The 13,975-nt window shown below is 44.7% G+C and overlaps 1 protein-coding gene across 1 annotated transcript in view; it reads right to left on the minus strand.

The window, feature by feature from the left end:
- Positions 1–13,039, minus strand: part of clcn2a (chloride channel, voltage-sensitive 2a) — a 144,986-nt gene extending 131,947 nt beyond the window's left edge. Inside the window, exon 1 of the mRNA XM_037547705.1 lies at positions 12,634–13,039. The gene's annotated coding sequence lies outside the window, so the exon portion shown is untranslated. The remainder of the gene's footprint in view (positions 1–12,633) is intronic.
- Between the last annotated feature and the right edge of the window lie 936 nt (positions 13,040–13,975).

A 13,975-nucleotide genomic window follows, 5' to 3' on the forward strand; every position in this document is an offset into this window, starting at 1 on the left:
TTAGACCTCCACTTGAGTAAAAGTACTGAAGTATTTCCCTTCAAATGTACTTAAGTATAAAGTAAAAGTACTAAAAGAGTAATTCTGGCTCTGATGTCCTGTTATCATTTTTATAACCAGACCGGCTTCATGAACTCATTTCAGGTGAAAGTCCTCCAGCGTCTCTCTTGGTAAACCAGTCTTTTAATAGAAGGTCATTAATTAGTGACGCTGACGTCTATTAAAATGATCAGAAGCACAAAACACTGAAGGTAAACAGTTTCCATCAGGGAGAACCGAGTGGCTCTGAAATCACTTTTTACACACAAGCAAAGTTTCAGTTTCAGATTTATTTACAACTTAGTTCCAAGTTTAAGTTGAATAAAAACTGGCTTTAAACTCAGGATCACAGATGAGCTCCTTTACTATGTTGATCTGTAGGCGTCTGTTCATAAACATAAACCAGCCCAAACTCATTTACTATAAAATGAAATGGTGTTTGTAGAAATTCAGAAAAAAGCCGCGTCAGTCTCGACTGCATATGTGGACATATTTCTATATTGTGCTCTATTTACACAAAGTTAGGTTAGTTCATCATTTATGTTGAACAGACTCTCCCAAAGTTTTACGCTGCTGCGCTGACGTTGAACCGCGTGCTGCACTGGGTCGGTATGACCAACAGGTCAAAACCAGCTCTAAACAAAGTGACCGCTGGGCCCTGATTGGTGCTCTGGCTTTGCGCTTCTTTCGTTTTGACATGTGACGTTTTTATACACACAGAAACCAAAAGGAACGACAGATTTCTCAAAATGTAGGAGGAGAAAGTCGGATATTAGACTCTGAAATGTAGTGGAGTGAAAGGAAAAAGTCCAGAACGGAGAAACTTCAGTACAGATACACCAAAAGTACAGAAACTAATTACATTTACTCAGATACTCAGTTTACTGTCCACCCCTGGTGGTTTACCATTGTTTTACTTATCATGGTGTCAGCGACGGTAAATTCTTTGGAAGATTGTGAGTTGCTGGGTAAAACATCATCACACTAATCCTAATGTGTAGAGCTATAAGTTGCTGCATTAAAATTCATTGGGGTTTGGGGGGGGGTGGTTTGGGGGGGTGCAGTTGGCCACTTATTACGCTCCCCATTAATATTACATGTACTGCTTACAGTAAATACTAAATATAGGCACCGGATTGGGCTTAGGTTCCAATTCAGTCGTAGCCTACAGGCATCAGCATCTCCAAGAGCTTCAAGCCATAAAAGCCAGAATTCCCAGGAGGGAAACAGAGAGAGAGAGGGAGAGAGAGAGAGAGGGAGAGAGAGACACCAATAGGTTGTCAAACAGGTTTCCCAGCAGAGACTGAGCCCTTGATAGGCTTTTTTGGGGCCTGGAGCTCACTCAGACAGCAGCAGGAGTGCAGACGCCAACGGAAAATGAATGTTTCGCTAAAAATTCGGACAGTTTGTCTGAAATTCCGCATGTGCAGACACCCATCACAATATTTCACTCCATTTATAATACATGATATTTAGTTCTGAAGTTCAAAAAAGTTGGAATGGGCAAAATGCCAAACAGAAGAGTCACGTTATACAGTCACGGCTATAAAGAGAACAATTTGTTTGCAGAAATAAATTTAATAGGGAAAAAACTAAGAATTAATCAACATAAGTGGACAAAAACAAGACTACAAAAGGAGAATTTGTGAACTTGAATTACTTTAAAACAGTAAAACCATTGGCGGTTGCTTAGATGTTGCTTCGGCATCCAAGGTGGATGGTAATTCCACTGCCACCTTAAACATAATCATAATACATTCACTGATACCTTAAATACACTGCCACCTTAAATTCAATGCTACCTTAAATGTAGTGCCACGTTACGTCCACTGTTTGTGCTGATTCTGCTGTGCATTAGGAGCGTGTGAGTCTACTGTGTGTACTGTGTGTGAGTGTCTGTGCGAGAGATGTCCATCGTGACATCACTTGCGGCAGGTAGACTTGAATGTCTTGAATTCCGGCCGTTCATTCCCTATGGAAAATAATATCATCTTTGAATGATCGTTTTATGAAAACTGTACATTGGATTGCTTAGAAATGCACGAGCAGCCTGATCGGGTATAGGTCCTATGAGTCTTGTGGTTCTACCTCGAAAAATGCAGAACACAAAATATTTTATTTTTTAAAGTGTAGAATAATAACAATAATAAGAAGAAGACGGTTAAGAAGAACAGTAAGTTGGCTTTCCCAAGCCAATTAATGACGTAATAATATGCTGCCATCCAATCAGCTTATTGTTACTATGCGGTTTATGCAGTTTCTGTTGTTTGCATGCTTTTTATAATTGGTATAAATCTCTTCTATATAGCCCATGCAGTATTCTAGACCACCCAGAGACCACGCTTCACTTAATGAATGAATTAATTAACTAATCCATAAGGAATGAGAAAGTGTAGGAACATTTGCAAATCAAACAAAGCAGCGGCTGGGGGTCAATGGACTGACCGCCCCATAGTCCAGACCTCAGCACCACCGAATGGGTTTGGAGCTTTGGAGGTGTGTCTGCAGGTTCTTTGAGTAGCTGAAAGTGAGTCTCCTGAAAAGTCTGGAAGCTGGAATAATGGGAAAGAGCGACATAATAAATACTGAAAAATACGAGATTTAGCTTTTGAGGCTTCTGTGTGAGTTTCTGGGAAATATGTGTTTTTCTTGACGCTGAAAAATGAGTTGAACTTCTTAACGGTTGTTTTGATTGTAAGTTAAATAAATGGGGGGGGGGTCTCTGACTTTTGCACAGTGCTGTGCATGTATTGTGACACAGTAAGAAACGTCATATTGCCCACTCTGGCCTGCAATTCCATGAACTCCAGGTTCCCATTTCGGCACACGTGTCTGAGGGCTGTGTGTTAACGAAGGCACATGGGGACGGTTTTTAAAGCCGTAAAATGGGTCGCGGAGGCCTACAGCCTTCTGCTGTCTCACGAACTCTCTCAAACACAACCATCCGGGCATTTTCCTCTCATTATTTTCAAGAATAAAGTACAGGATATAATATGTACTTTATACTAGGGCAAAACAATTGGGACACAACACCCCACTGTGTTTATACTGCTAGAGAAAGACAGGAGAGAACTTCAGCGCCTTACAATCACACTGAGCAAATGCATCAGTACAGGAAGGCTCTGTAGTAAAAGTGCTTACCCTCCTGGGCTGTGGGGGGTGGGGGTGGTGGTGCTGGAGCCTATCACAGCGCTCACTGGACAGGTTGCCAGGTCACCACAGGGCAGCTACACAGGGGCAATTTAGCATTACCCATTAGCCTGCATGTCTGTGGACTGTGGGAGGAAAGCCACACAGACACGGGGAGAACGTGCGAACTCCACACAGTGAGGCCCCCGGCTGCCCGGGCGGGGAATCGAACCCAGGCCCTTCTTGTTGCGAGGCGACAGCGCCACCGTGCTACCCTATCATTATGTATATGTGTATTAAACATATTGCTCCACATTCAATAATACTCCTAATGCATTCTCTTCTTAGTCCACAAGATGGCGCTAAGAAGTCTTTTTCCTCTGGGAGCTCTTCATTAGATGGGCTAGACGAGAGAATATGCATGTCTAGACAAGCCTACTAACTAAGGCGCTAACTTACATCACATCTGTGTGCCAACGGCGGGCTTGTTGGCCATTGGACAGCATTGATGAGCACACTGGCGCCCCCTACTGTGAGTTAGTGTGTTGGCTTGGTTTAGAAACTTCATACTCAGTTTGTTCCCACTCTAATAAGTCTACAGTTCCCCCACAGTGCAGTCTGGGCTTTGATTCCCTGGCTAGACAGGAACAACACTGCTGTAGGGCAGCAGTTAGAGTCCCTGTGCTGGACTCCTAAACTTACAATTAGGGATGTGCCTGTGTTGATGGCCACACCAGGAGGATCATGGGTGGCGCCTGTTAGAAAAGGGACTGTTTGTGTTGTTCACCAGTTACAGCCGTGAGCGGTGCTGGGGAGTGGGTTTAGTAAGTTTGAGTTGGTGGTCACTGTGGGGGTGAAGTGTATGGCTAGTAGTGACCTCCCCCAACGAGTTGGTGCCTCTGTAAGTGCCTTTCTGCCATGGTGATTAATAAAGGCCTCTTCTCGTGGTGGAATCATGGCCTCTCCTGTGTCCAACTCATTCATTTACATTACATTATATTATATTAATTGCATTTGTCAGACACTCTTATCCAGAGCGCTTACAATTTGATCATTTTTACACAGGTGGGCAAAGGTGGTGTTCCTAATCCTAATGCGTGGCCACAACTTAGTAAGGTGTTGAAACGAGATCCTAATACGTGGCCACGACTTAGTAAGGCGCTGAAACGAGATCCTAATGCGTGGCCACGACTTAGTAAGCCGTTGAAACGAGATCCTAATACGTGGCCACGACTTAGTAAGGCGTTGAAACAAGATCCTAATGCGTGGCTGTGATCTCGTTCCCACGCCTTACTAAGCCATGGCCACGACTTAGTAAGGCATTGAAATGATGGTGACATCCTGTATAAATAAAAATATTGCATGGCCACAACTTAGTACGGCGTGGGAACGAGATAATTAAGTCATGGCCATGCCTTAGTAAAGTGTGGGAACGAGATGCTAATGCATGGCCACGACTTAGTAAGCCATGATCTTGTTCCCACTCTTTACTCAGTCATGGCCATGACTTAATCATCTCATTACCACACCTTACTAAGTTGTGGCCACATATTGTTTGCCCTGACAGAGACAGCATTTGTCAGACACTCTTATCCAGAGCGCTTACAATTTGATCATTTTTACACAGGTGGGCAAAGGTGGTGTTAGGAGTCTTGCCCAAGGTCTCTTATTAGTATAGTGTAGGGTGCTGACCCAGGTGGGGGATTGAACCCCAGTCTCCAGCCTAGAACGCAGAGGTGTTACGCACTACACTACACCAACTCCACGTCGACACTACAACATCTATAATGTTTTCTTTTCCTCGGGTCTGATAAACTGGAACAGCCACACTGCTATCCAAAACTGCGGTGTTGAAAAAGCTGCCAAAAGTCATGAGAACAATGGCTGGTTTTTGATTTCACATAGACAGGACCACTAAATCCTCCACTAAAGCCCTTGTTTGGAATGATTCATGCAGTTTTATGGAACGTGTCCACTGCGCACGGCACAGAATTCCCCCTCCACTTTCTTTCTTCTTCGCCAGTGCTATAATACGGGATGCAAATTATTTCAAATAAGTTCTCTTCTCAAGTAGGCCACTCTTGCAAACTTAAAAGGCTCATGGTATGTGGACTGACCAGCAGCAAACATAAAAGACACACACCAATCAAGCATAATCAGCGACACGCTGGTCCGCGTATTGATTCCGAACATCAGTCATTCAGAAACAGTCATTATCTGTCCGTCATCAGCCGAGATCTCGTTATTCCAGATTTAGACTCATTCACAAGCCAGCAGCCAATACACACCAGTCAGGCAGAGCATCATGACCACCTCCTTGTTTCTACCCTCACTGTCCACTTTATCAGCTCCACTTACTGTATAGCTGCACTCTGTAGTTCTACAGTTACAGACTGGAGTCCATCTGTTTCTCTGATACTCTGTTACCCTGTTCTTCAGTGGTCAGGACCCCCATGGACCCTCACAGAGCAGGTACTGTTTGGGTGGTGGGTCATTCTCAGCACTGCAGTAACACTGACGTGGTGGTGGTGTGTTAGTGTGTGTTGTGCTGGTACGAGTGGATCAGACACAGCAGTGCTGCTGGAGTTTTTAGTGTCACTGCTGGACCGAGAACAGTCCACCAACCGAAAATGTCCAGCCAGCAGCAGAAACAATGCATTTTAAATTTGCATAAAGTTGAAACCAGCTCAACTTTTACATTTACAATGAGATCCTAATGCGTGGCCACGACTTAGTAAGGCATTGAAACGAGATCCTAATGCGTGGCCACAACTTAGTAAGCCGTTGAAACGAGATCCTAATACGTGGCCACAACTTAGTAAGGCGTTGAAACGAGATCCTAATGCGTGGCCACGACTTAGTAAGGTGCTGAAACGAGATCCTAATGCATGGCTGTGATCTCGTTCCCACGCCTTACTAAGCCATGGCCATGACTTTTTATAAGGCGTTGAAATGGTGACATCCTGTATAAATAAAAATATTGCATGGCCACAACTTAGTATGGCGTGGGAACGAGATAATTAAGTCATGGCCATGCCTTAGTAAAGTGTGGGAACGAGATGCTAATGCATGGCCACAACTTAGTAAGCCATGATCTTGTTCCCACTCTTTACTAAGTCATGGCCATGACTTAATCATCTCATTACCACACCTTACTAAGTCGTGGCCACATATTGTTTGTACTTAAACAGGATGTCACCAGCGGAGCTCCGTAAGACAGGGTTTGCCCTGACAGAGACAGCATGTAATCGTGGGAGGAAGTATTTTAATCGCTGCTTTGTCTACTTTAATTGAAAAAGTTTTCCTTTATAGGAATAATTTGCAATTAAATAAAAACGAGATATTTTAATATGTGGCACATCACAAATCCTTAAAAATCACAGCAGCATTGTATCCCGACTCAAGTCACGCTTGGTGTTATTTATCCCGTGGGGCTTCTAGTGAGTCCCAACTTCATGGCTACACACTGCGCTTGTGCTTTGCCCTGCAAAATATTCAAACCACCTTAATGTCATCAGGCTTAAAGAGCTCATATCATGGAATAACCCATTATTACAGTCTATGTTAAAACTACGCTGTAAAAACAGCCCGTTCTGAAGCCACTGTTTTTGTGATGTCACAAAAACCAGCATATCTGCCTCACCCATTCACAGTGAGGCTATGAGAACATGTGTCACCCTGGACTGCTTTTTAAAGGAGAGGCAATACAGGACAGCCAATCAGAACATACCTCATTTACATATGGCAGTCTTAAAGGGACAGTAGCACGTAGAGTGTTTAATTCTGAGGGATAACAAAGGTTGAAAAAAAAATGCTCGAGTAAATTAGAACGATGACTTTTCTCGGGACATGAACTTCACAAAAGGACTTCAGGGGGTAAAAACACAAGAAGAATGCAGGACATGAGCCCTTTAACATTAACCTGCGGGACACACCACAACACTACATGTGCAGCCCTGTGATAAAAAACACAGTTTGTTTAGAAATGCACTTATAACACCTCAGGGAAGTTATCCTGCCTCTGGTTGATGGACACTTGCAGTGTCCTTGTGCCGGATGTGGGCAGCGTTCCCTTCAGCGCTTTCCAAACAGCCCTGTAGCGTCAGAATTAGGTGCTCTGAAGCCCTGAGCACTAACACACTGACCCAATTCACCGCACCTTCCACAAAACTTTCTCTCACGTTCTTTTAATAAGTCGGCGCGCTCCTCCGAACGAGTTCACAGACGTTCCTCCTCCATTGACGGCTTATTCACGGCTGTCCCTCCTGGAGGCCGAGAGCAGAGCATCACTCAGACATACTGCGGTGTTTTATAGGAGGAGAACAAAACAAACGTGCACCGAAGTCCAAGCGTGATCTAACGCATCATCACCTGCTCTATCCCTCCACAGCCGGCCCTGTGGCTCAGTCGGACCTGGTTCCAGCGAAGGAGGTCAAAATCAGCACCTTTCAAGCGTAAATAGGACAGATGTGATTGAGAAAGTCTTCAAGCTGGTGGCCTAATTTGGCACTAACTCGTTTTCGCCCCTGAAATGGTCTGTAACAATCGCCGGTGAAGACAAGCGACACGCTGGTCCACGTATTGATTCCAAACACCAGTCTTTCAGAAACGGAGTCATTATCTATCCGTTATCAGCCGAGATCTCTTTATTCCAGATTTAGACTCATTCACAAGCCAGCAGCCAATACACACCAGTCAGGCAGAACATAATGACCACCTCCCTGTTTCTACACTCACTGTCCACTTTATCAGCTCCACTTACTGTATAGCTGCACTCTGTAGTTCTACAGTTACAGACTGTAGTCCATCTGTTTCTCTGATACTCTGTTACCCTGTTCTTCAGTGGTCAGGACCCCCATGGACCCTCACAGAGCAGGTACTGTTTGGGTGGTGGGTCACTCAGCACTGCAGTAACACTGATGTAGTAGTGTGGTGTCAGAGTGTGTTGTGCTGGTCTGAGTGGATCAGACACAGCAGTGCTGCTGGAGTTTTTAAACACCTCAGTGTCGCTACTGGACTGAGAATAGTCCACCAACCAAAAATATGTCCTGTGGGCAGCGTCCTGTGACCACTGATGAAGGACTAGAGGATGACCAACACTGTGCAACATCTACAAGGTGGACCGACAAGGTAGGAGTGTCTAATAGAGTGGACAGTGAGTGGACACAGTCTTTACAAACTCCAGCAGCACTGTTATGTCTGATCCACTCAGACCAGCGCAACACACACTAACACACCACCACCACGTCAGTGTTACCACAGTGCTGAGAATGACCCACCACCCAAACAGTACCTGCTCTGTGAGGGTCCATGGGGGTCCTGACCACTGAAGAACAGGGTAACAGAGTATCAGAGAAACAGATGGACTACAGTCTGTAACTGTAGAACTACAGAGTGCAGCTATACAGTAAGTGGAGCTGATAAAGTGGACAGTGAGCGTAGAAACGAGGAGGTGGTCATGATGTTCTGCTGATCGGTGTATAAAGGGTTCTGCCATATCTTAAAAGCTTTACAACAATAGGAAGACCTTTCTCGGTGCTGTACACTCTTAAAAAAGGTGGTTCTTCAAGGGTTCTTCGCTCAAGAAAATGGTTGCAAGTAGAACCACGAATACTCGAAGAACCATTTGCATGCTTGAAAAGGTTTTTTTGTGCGTGGTGAAACGGTTCTTCAGAATGGAGAATGTGTGCACATAAAAGGGTTCCGCTATTGTTCCTAGTTTGACATCATAGCTACGGAAGAACCTTTTGGTGCTATATAGAACCACATACACACATTCTCCATCAATGTGAAGAACCATTTCACCATGCAAAGAACATCTGAGCATGCAGTTGGCTCCTTGAATGTTCATGGTTCCATACAGATCCACCGTATTTAGTAAAGAACGCATGAAGAACCATCTTTTTTTGAGGGTGTATATTGAAATGTTCTAGCCAAATCACTAAGCATTCAGAGACAGAACCAATACCTACTACATCAGGGTACATCCATCTACTCTGAATCAATGCGTCCTCTAGCCGGTGGCCAGCAAGCACGATGTTTTTGTTGGTCAATTTTCTTTATTTTTTGAAGAATACGGCAAATTTCCAGGCTCTACGAAACGCTCTGTCTTAATAATGATGGTAATCATACAGAAACGGAACCATTAGCTATTGATTAGGTTAGATCTCTCTATTAACAATAAAAGGCCTCTGATGATGCATTCAGTAACAGACTAAATGTGCAGTTTCCAGCAGCCCTAAATGACCAATAAAAGGACACTCACCACCGTATTCTCCTGCCAGCAGGTAAGTATTAGTCAATATTCCACCATTTGCATTCGTACTTTCCTTTTACTTCATTTTGAGCTTTAATCCTTGTAGAGTCCAACACATTCCCAGCCTGTATTGACCACTCTATCTTAACAGTGTTTGGTGCAAACCCTCAGTCATTGATCAGGCCAGTTTATTGATCACTATTTACAGATAAAAGGAACACGGACGATACGCTAGATCTGCCGTCTCCAGCTGGTACAAGGTTTTCTTGGACATGGAGCTCAGCTGGTGACAACCTGTATAAGTAAAAATAATATGTGGCCACCACTTAGTAAGGCATGAGAACGAGATCCTAATGCATGGCCACGACTTAGTCAGGCATGGGAACGAGATTCTAATGCGTGGCCAAGACTTAGTAAGCTGTGGGAATGAGATCCTAATGGGTGGCCACGACTTACTAAGGAGTGAGAACAAGATCCTAATGCGTGGCCATGACTTACTAAGGCGTAGGAACGAGATCCGAATGTGTGGCCTCAGTAAGGAGTGGGAACAAGATCCTAATGTGTGGTCTTGGCTTAGTAAGGAGTGGGAACGAGATCCTAATGCGTGGCTTTGACTTAGTAAGCCGCAGGAACGATATAATAATGCATGGCCATGACTTAGTAAGGTGTGGGAACAAGATCCTAATGCATGGCTATGACTTAGTAAGGCATGGGAACGAGATCCTGATGTGTGGCCTTGACTTAGTAAGGAGTGGGAACGAGATCCTAATGTGTGGCCATGCCTTACTAAGTCATACCAACGACTTTATTTCATTCCAATGCCTTACTAAGTAGTGGCCACGGATTAGGATCTTGTTCCTAATGCATTGACCAGTCTCCAGCATCTGCACTGTTTTACAAAGACATACTTTTATTTTAAGCCTTAATTTTTGCAAAATTCCCAATTTTTTCCAGCCTAACATAAACATTCTAGTCTAACTGTGTTGGTGCAGACTCTCCATCACAGAGCAGACACTGATGGTTACTCACTGATGGATCTGCAGTTGTTTTTTAGGATGGATTGTAATTTTATATCTTAAAATTCGCAAACCATTTTTCCAGCTTACATCGAAAATTCAATCATTTAAAAGGTAATAGAGGTGCAGTCGCCAGCACCTACAAAGCTTTTACTAGTCATACTTTAATTCTTCTTCATTATACATTCACTGTAAGAATTTTTCCCACAGATTTCCAGCTTGTGTGTAACAGTCCAAAATTGTGTTGTGCAAAGCCAGCGCTGATCATTCCGGGTCTCTCTGCTGAAAACAAAAGGGCTCTGATGATGCAGTCACTGAGGACTGGATGGATCTGCAATTACCAGCATCTACAAACACACCAACCAATTTTCCAGCCTGAGTTAAACATTCCAGCCTGATTCTATTGGTGCAAACCCTCAATCACTCACAGACCGAGCCATTAGCCACTGATCAGGCTGGGTCCCTCCGTTAAAAATGAAAGGACATATTGACGATGCATTCATCAACAGACTAGATCTGAAACGACCAGCGTCTACAAAGTGTTTCTTGGACATATTTTAAATTTTAAGCCTTAATTTTTCCAAAGTTCAACCAATTTTCTACTCGGTCACATCAGAAATCCTGGTCTAATTGTTGTTCCAAATGAAAGGACACTGAGGAAGCGCTGGCCAGGCAACAGCCTAGATGTGCAATGACCACATCTACAAGGTTTTCTTGGACATACTTTTATTCTCAGCCTTAATTTTTGCAAAGTTTAACCAATTTTACTCTCAGTTACATCAATAATTCCAGCCTGGCTGTTATGCCAAATAACAGGACACTGTGGATGCACTGACCAGGCAACAGCCTAGTTTAGGATTAAATGACTCTTATTAGTCCCACAACGGGGAAATTTCACCTCCGTGCACTGAAACACCACATACACACTAGGGGGCAGTGAGCACACTTGCCCGGAGCGGTGGGCAACCCTATCCACGGCGCCCGGGGAGCAGTTGGGGGGTAGGTGTCTTGCTCAACGGGATCAAACCAGTGACCACCCACTCACAAGGCTGGTTCTCTAACCTCTAACTGACCACATCTACAAGGTTTTCTTGGACATACTTTTAATTTTCGCAACGTCTGTTAAAATTTCCAGCCTGAATTAAACACATCAGACTAATTTGTGTTGGTGCAAATGTTCAGTCACTCAGACACATCAGCCGTGGATCCGGTTAGATCCCTATTAAAAACGGAAGGACACCGATGATGCGTTCACTGATAGACCAACCAGCGTCTACCACGTTGTTCCTGGACACATTTTCATTTTAAGCCTTAATTTTTCCAAAGTCCAACAAATTTTCCAGCCTGAGTTAAACATTCTAGCCTGATTCTATTGGTGCAAACCCTTGATCACTCAGAGACAGAGCCATTAGCCACTGACCAGGCCAGATTTCTCTATTATAAATAATAGGGCACATAGATGATGCATTCATGGACAGACTACATCTTCAATTATCAGCGTCTACGCGGATTTTCTTGGACATACTTTTATTTTCAGCCTTAATTTTTGCAAAGTTTAACCAAGTACACCAGTAATTCCAGCCTAGCTGTTATTCCAAATTACAGGACACTGAGGATGCACTGACCAGCCAACAGCCTAGATGCGCAATGACCGCATCTACAAGGTTTTTCTTGGACATACTTTTCATTTTTGGAAAGTCTATCAAATTTTCTAGCCTGAAAAACCAGCACCTCCGAAGCTGTCCTTGGACATACTTTCATTTTTAGCCTTAATTTTTCCAAAGTCCAAACAGTTTTCCACCCAACGGACCGTAGAGTTTCTATGTGAAATATTCCAAATGAAGGCACACAGAGGACGCACTGACCACCCACCAGCCCAGATCTGCCTTGACCAGCATCTACAAAGTTTTTCTTGGACATTTTCCAGCTTCTTCTAGCCTAATTGTGTTGGTGCAACCTGCTACCCGAGACCGAGGCAGAGCAATAGCGGTGTGCCCTTGAGCTCCACTGATCACCAAGTCCCATTAACATGCCCTTCACAATCGATACGAGGAGCCAGACGAGCTGCCGAGAGGATCTCGGTCTGATGACTTCAACACTACCAGCTATTTTTAAACTAGCCTTGTTTTAGGGACGGGTTTGGTTCAGGGGGGCTGAGAGGGGCTAACAGGTTGCAGCTGGGCTTTTACTCACATTTCCCTCTCCGGCTCCGGGGCTCGGGATGCTCCTTTGAAACCGAGGCGATCGTCACCTGCGCTGCTCCATTGAAGGACGGGGAGATGTGGGAAATCCTCGCCGAACCCAAACCGAACCGAACCGACTGCGCAACCAGAAGCAGCTAAAACTTCATCTGTGCTGTGAGAGCGCGGCGCGGCTCAGACGCCGGCAGGTGCTTCTCCTCTCTCCTTCTTGTCTCTTCTTCTCTTCCCCGCTGATGGCCTGTTGCTGGTGCTGATGCTGTGTGTGTGTGATTCAGCGCGAGGCTGTGCTCTCTAATGAAGCAGTGATGAGAGAGAGAGAGAGGGAGAGAGAGAGGGGGAGAGGGAGAGAGAGAGATGGAGCTGCTGCTGCTGAGTCCTCTCTCTACAGCAGCACTGAAGCTGAGTGAACGGAACTCAGACTGTGATGCAATGCGGGTCCGTCACTGATTCACACCAGCACACACACACGCGCGCGCACACACACGCACAGCCAAAACCCACAGTCCTCTCTTAACCCTTACACTGCTGGATGATCTCCTGCACCGCTCCATTAAACACCTGTAGCGTTTCATTAAACACCTGTAGCCTTTAATTAACTCCTCTAATCTTCACTTCAGACCTGCAGCCTTCAGTTTAGACCTGTAGCCTTCACTTTAGACCTGTAGCCTTCACTTTACACCTGTAGCCTTCACTTTACACCTGTAGCCTTCACTTTACACCTGTAGCCTTCTAACCCCTGTAGCCTTCGTTTAAGACATGTAGCCTTCGGTTAACTCCTGTAGCCTTCGTTTAAGACCTGTAGACTTCGGTTAACTCCTGTAGCCTTCGGTTAAGACATGTAGCCTTCGGTTAAGACCTATAGCGTTCGATTAACACCTATTGCCTTCGGTTAAGACATGTAGCCTTCGGTTAAGACCTATAGCGTTCGATTAACACCTATTGCCTTTGGTTAAGTCCTGTAAGCCTTCGGTTAACACCTGTAGCCTTGGGTTAACTCCTGTAGCCTTCATTTAACTCCTGTAGCCTTCGGGTTAAGACCTGTAGCCTTCGGTTAACTCCTGTAGCCTTCGGGTTAAGACCTGTAGCCTTCGGTTAACCCCTGTAGCCTTCGGTTAAGACCTATAGCCTTCGGTTAACTCCTGTAGTCTTCGGTTAACTCCTGTAGGCTTCAGTTAACTCCTGGAGCCTTTGTTTAAACCCTGTAGCCTTCGGTTAAGACCTATAGCGTTCGATTAACACCTATTGCCTTTGGTGAAGTCCTGTAAGCCTTCGGTTAACACCTGTAGCCTTGGGTTAACTCCTGTAGCCTTCGGTTAACACCTGTAGCCTTGGGT

This window comes from Pygocentrus nattereri, chromosome 19 (assembly GCF_015220715.1).
Source record: "Pygocentrus nattereri isolate fPygNat1 chromosome 19, fPygNat1.pri, whole genome shotgun sequence".
Classification (NCBI taxonomy): Eukaryota; Metazoa; Chordata; class Actinopteri; order Characiformes; family Serrasalmidae; genus Pygocentrus; species Pygocentrus nattereri.